A 6,000-nucleotide genomic window follows, 5' to 3' on the forward strand; every position below is an offset into this window, starting at 1 on the left:
GAGGAGTCAGAACTGGAGCAGTGACTAATTTCTCTTTCAAGGTGTTGAAAGCGATGTCACATTCCGGAGACCAAACGTACTTGACGTGCTTCTGGCGAAGGTTTGAAAGAGGCTTCACGATCTTTGAAAAGTTCTCAACGAACCTTCGACAGTAGCTTGCGAGACCAAGGAAGATGCGGAGTTGCTTCATGTTCTGGGGTGGTTCCCCACTCACAATTGCAGACACCTTCTCAGGATTCACCGCTATGCCCTTGGCAGAGATGATATGCCCAAGATAGAGAACCTCATCGAGCCAAAACTCGCACTTTGAGAACTTGGCGTAGAACTGATGTTCCCTGAGCTTATCGAGCACCAAACGCAAGTGCTTGGCATGATCTTCCTTGTTCTTCGAAAAGACCAGAATGTCATCGAGGTAGACCAAGACAAAGTCATTTGTGTAGGGATTGAAGATGAAGTTCATCATGCGAGAGAAAGTCGGAGGAGCGTTGACGAGGCCAAAAGACATGACAGTGTATTCATATGAACCATAGCTTGTTCTGAAAGCCGTCTTGGGAATATCTTGCTCACGGATTCGAATCTGGTGATAGCCCATACGGAGATCAAGCTTGGAGAATACTTGGGCACCTTTGAGTTGTTCAAACAGCTCATTGATGTTGGGAAGTGGGCACTTGTTCTTGATAGTCTTCTTGTTCAATGGACGGTAGTCAACACAAAGTCGGTCCGTTCCATCCTTCTTCTTCACAAAAAGAACTCCACAACCCCACGGAGAAGAACTAGGTCGGATGAGACCCATTTGCTCTTGAATATCGAGTTGCTTCTTCAGCTCCTTCAACTCTTCAGGTCCAAGCTTGTAAGGACGTTTGCAAACAGGTTCCGTACCAGGCTCAAGATCAATGACGAATTCAACTGGCCGGTGCGGAGGCATTCTTGGAAGCTCTTCTGGAAAGACGTCTTGATATTCGCAAACGACTGGAATTTGCGAGATGGCATCCAGTTCACCCTTCTCATTGAGAGAAAACAGACGGATTGTATCATCACGAGCGGCAAAGACAATTACATCCTCAGACGAATGAGTCAATTGAATCTGCCTGGCAGCACAGTCAAGATGCGCCTTGTGCTTAGAAAGCCAATCCATTCCGAGAATAAGATCAATATCCGAGTTACCAAGGACCATTGGAGAAGAAAGAAACTTGTAATCGCCCAATGTGATAGTAACATCCGGAGCCAACATTTTGGTGTTCATGAACAAACCCGGAGAAGAAACCGCTATCGGCTTAGGAAAATCAATAGTATGCACATCATGCATGGATGCAAAAGGCTTCGATAAAAATGACAAAGATGCACCAGTATCAAAAATAACTCTTGCGGGAATGTCATTAACAGGAAGGTTACCCATAATCACATCTGGCGAGTCCTTTGCCTGAGCTGTGTTCAACAAGTTGACCTTAGCAGACTTGGGGTTATGCTTGACCATAGCTGTACTTGCCGATCTCATAGGAGAAGGCGGAGGGAGACGCCTTTGATTGAAGCATTTGTTGGCATAGTGACCCTTCTGTTGGCACTTGTTGCACGTGACCTCTGAAAGCGGACGGTGATACGGAGCACTCGATCTTGGAGCTTGAGATGAAGTCTTGTTCTGAAAGCCAGGGTTGGGTGGGTGGGAAGATCCACTGCCACCTTTGCTCTTCTGCTGATAAGGCTGACGAAACGGAGGAGGAGGAAGCCAATACTTCTGCTGCTTAGCCACTTGAGTTGAGGAAGAAGGAGTAGCATCTCTGACTCGCTTCTTGGAAGCATCACACTTCAGCTGAGTAGTCTCTTGCTTCAATGCCATGTTGTAAAACTCATCGTACCTCCTGGGCTCAAAGAGAACGAGAGCTACCTGGATTTCTTCTCTAAGACCACCACTGAACTGGTATATCATGCTCTTCTCGTTAGGGATGTCCTGCTTAGCAAAACGGGCGAGCTTCTGAAACATCTTGTTGTACTCGTAGACAGACATAGAGCCTTGCTCCAGGTTGCGGAATTCCTCACGCTTGCTTTCAACCACGCTCTGAGGAATATGATGAGCTTTGAAGTCTTGACGGAATTCATCCCAGGTAATCACACAGCCTCCTCTGGAATCTTTGTACTGCTAAAACCATTCTACAGCTTGGTCTTTGAGTTGGAAGGAAGCGAACTTGACAAAGTCCTCAGGCCTGACGTTACTGCACTCGAAATGCTTGCCTATGTCCACGAGCCAATCATCAGCGTTTGTTGCCTCAACACAATTGCTGAAGGTCTTTGGCTGGTTAGCAAGGAACTGGTTGAGTGTAGCAAAGTGATTCTGATTGTTGCCCTGGTTCCCTTGGTTGCGCTCTTGAAGAAGTTGCATGATCAGCTGTGTGTTTGCATTGGTAGCGGCCATCACAGCTTGCCATGCCTCCGGATGTGGAGGTGGTGGTGGCGGATCAGGATTCCGAGTCATGCGCGTTGGAGGAGCCATCCTGAAGAGGTTGACATCCATTAGCACATTGATAGAAAAATATTGAAGCTGAATCAAACGGGTTGAAATTGCAACATATAGTCTTCACATCCGAACAAAATGAACGAATGCATTCCAAATAAAATGGTCACATATCCATAAATTTAGAAGCCACTTAGAATTGAGGTAGAAGAAAAAAACAACAACAAGGTACGGAACAAGAACGAATACTCGGTAAGGATCACCCAATCTCAAACCAAATATCCGTGGAAGAAGAACTAGAGCTACAAGAATTCCCACCTATGAAACTCCCGAACCTTTCCGGTTATGCAATCAGGTGTTAGGGATACAGGGGAAGCATAATATCTCACCCAAATCTAGCAAATCCTACATCCAGCTGTATCCATCCTTCAACACATAACCGAGAAAACTTCAGAAATCGTCTACCTCAAACTTCGAAAAGCATCCGTTATACAAGTTATGACAATACTCCCGAACTCCAGCCCCAGTACTGGGTGGCGTCGAGGTTATCTCACCAACAACTACATAAAAGAGATTTTCGATGTCGGCGAAACTAAACTCAAGTATTCCAGAACTGCAACGATAAAATTGTGACGACAACACCTTGGAGCTCAACTCCCCGGGACGCTGCCACAACCCCTAAATGACAGGAGGCACCAAGAACAATGTTCTCGTCACAAATCGATCGGAACGATTCCAAGATACCCGCGTGATCCTAATTTTTTTAGTGAAATTTGAGAAGAGAAGAGTCAAAACTCTACGTCAAGATGCCTTACCAGAGTGATGAAGGGACTGGGGAGTAAAAAGAATTCCTAAACTCTCCGATATATAATCCCTAAATGACTGAAAACATTTTTCTAGACCCAACAACGCCAGCTAATTTGATCAAGCAGGGGGGCTCCTAAGGTCGGGGAAGGCTCTGATTACCAACTTGTAACGCCCTCGATGCGGCTATATCTCCTACGTGTCGAAGCACGACTTAGAGGCATAACCGCATTGAAAGCAATGTCACAAGTAAGGTAATCTTCACAACAACCCATGTAAATAGATAATAGGGGAAAAGGTACATAGTTGGCTTACACTCGCCACGTCACACAAATACATGAATAACATTACAATCATCCAATACACACATGGTCCGACTACGGTACCAAAATAAAAGATCAACCCCAACATGCGACACGGTCCCCGATCACCCCAACTAGGCACCACTACTGATCATCTGGGAAAGACACATAGTAACGACGCGAGGCTTCATCGAACTCCCACTTGAGCTCAAGCGCATCATCTGGAACGGTATCGTCGGTCCCCGCATCTGGTTTGGCAGTAATCCGTGAGCCACGGGGACTCAGCAATCTCGCACCCTCGCGATCAAGACTATTTAAGCTTATAGGTAAGCCAAGGTAATATGTGGAGCTGCAGTAAGCGACTAGCATATATGGTGGCTAACCTGTTCGCAAAAGAGAGCGAGAAGAGAAGACAAAGCACGAACGAAGAACTATAGAACAACCTACGTCAAACATTACTCCAACACTGTGTTCACTTCCCGGACTCCGCCGAGAAGAGACCATCACGGTTACACACGCGGTTGATTCATTTTAATAAAGTAAGGTTCATGTTATCTACAATCGGACATTAACAAATTCCCATCTGCCCATAACCGCGGGCACGGCTTTCGAAAGTTCAAATCCCTGTAGGGGAGTCCCAACTTAGCCCATCACAAGCTCTCACGGTCAACGAAGGATATTCCTTCTCCCGAGACATTCCGATCAGACTCGGCATCCCGGTTCTACAAGACATCCTCGACAAGGGTAAAAATAAACCAACAACACCACCCAGATGTGCCGACAAATCCCGATAGGAGCTGCACATATCTCGTTCTCAGGGCACACCGGATGAGCAAGACGTCGGGTAGGCCAGCCCAGAGTTGCCCCGGACATCGCTCGGTTGGACCAACACTTAGAGAAGCACTGGCCCGGGGGGGTTAAAATAAAGATGACCCTTGAGTCCGCGAAACCCAAGGGAAAAAGGCTAGGTGGCAAATGGTAAAACCAATGTTGGGTATTGCTGGAAGAGTTTTATTCAAGGCGAACTGTCAAGGGGTTCCCATTATAACCCAACCGCATAAGGAACGCAAAATCCAGGAACATAACACCGATATTACGGAAACTAGGGCGGCAAGAGTGGAACAAAACACTAGGAAAAAGGCCGAGCCTTCCACCCTTTACCAAGTATATAGGTGCATTAAGATAACAAGATAATATGGTGATATCCCAACAATAAACAATGTTCCAACAAGGAACGATTCTCCAATCTTCACCTGCAACTAGCAACGCTATAAGAGGGGCTGAGCAAAGCGGTAACATAGCCAATCAACGGTTTGCTAGGACATGGTGGGTTAAAGGTTTGACATGGCAATTTGGGAGGCATGATAAGCAAGTGGTAGGCATCGTAGCATAGGCATAGCAAAAGAGCGAGCATCTAGCTAGCAAAGATAGAAGTGATTTCGAGGGTGTGATCATCTTGCCTGCAAAGTTGTCAGAGTTGACTTGATCCTCGTAAGCAAACTCAACGGGCTCCTCGTTAGCGAACTCGTCTCCCGGCTCTACCCAAACAAGACAAACAATCAAAAGGAACACAATAAACCACGTGCAAAGCTCAAACAAACATGATGCAAACATGGTATGCTACGCGGGATGCGATATGTGATGCATATGCAAGATTTGACAAGGAATGATTGAACCTGGCCTCAACATGGAAATCGAAGAGTGCCACTGGAAAGGTGAGGTGATTTCGGTTGAAATCGATATAAAGATCACCGGAATCGGATGCACGGTTTGGAAATGGCAAGCAAAACAAATATGGCACCGGTCTGCGATAAACAGCAGGTAGCCATCTAAATGCATCAAGATAAATATGCTAAAGCACTCAAACATGACAAGAAAATACATGGAAGGGATATACTCATGATGCTTGACAAAATATGAACACTGATCTACGGCCAATTCATCCATTAACAGGTTCAAACAAGCATGGCAAATATGCAAACGATAACAGGTTTCAGACTTAGTGAAATTAACACAAGTCTGGAATTTAACATCAGGTAGCACACTTTGGAGCATGAAAACTATATGCTACAGGAACTTAACATGGCAAAGCAAGGCATGAAATGGAGCTACTCCAAGCACTTAACAAAAGTCCCTTAGTGACCTTGAGCCAAAAGGGATCAGAAAATACAATTGCAAGCATGTGAACATGGCAAAAACATAATCAGATTACAGGCTTGGTGAAAAACTGGAGCATGCAAATCTGTTAACGAGTAGGCATGTTCACGAGCTCGATGCACTCACTACAGAGCATGGCATGACAATCTAAGCGTACACCCATCAAAAATACATGGCATAGAAGCTAGACATGGCAAGAACAACAACATAGCATGCACGGATCAATAACAACATCCTCGGCAAAATCGCTAACAAGTCAACAATCTGCCAGGATTCACGAAATAACAAAAG

The sequence above is a fragment of the Triticum urartu genome, chromosome 3, assembly GCF_003073215.2.
Source record: "Triticum urartu cultivar G1812 chromosome 3, Tu2.1, whole genome shotgun sequence".
Lineage (NCBI taxonomy): Eukaryota > Viridiplantae > Streptophyta > Magnoliopsida > Poales > Poaceae > Triticum > Triticum urartu.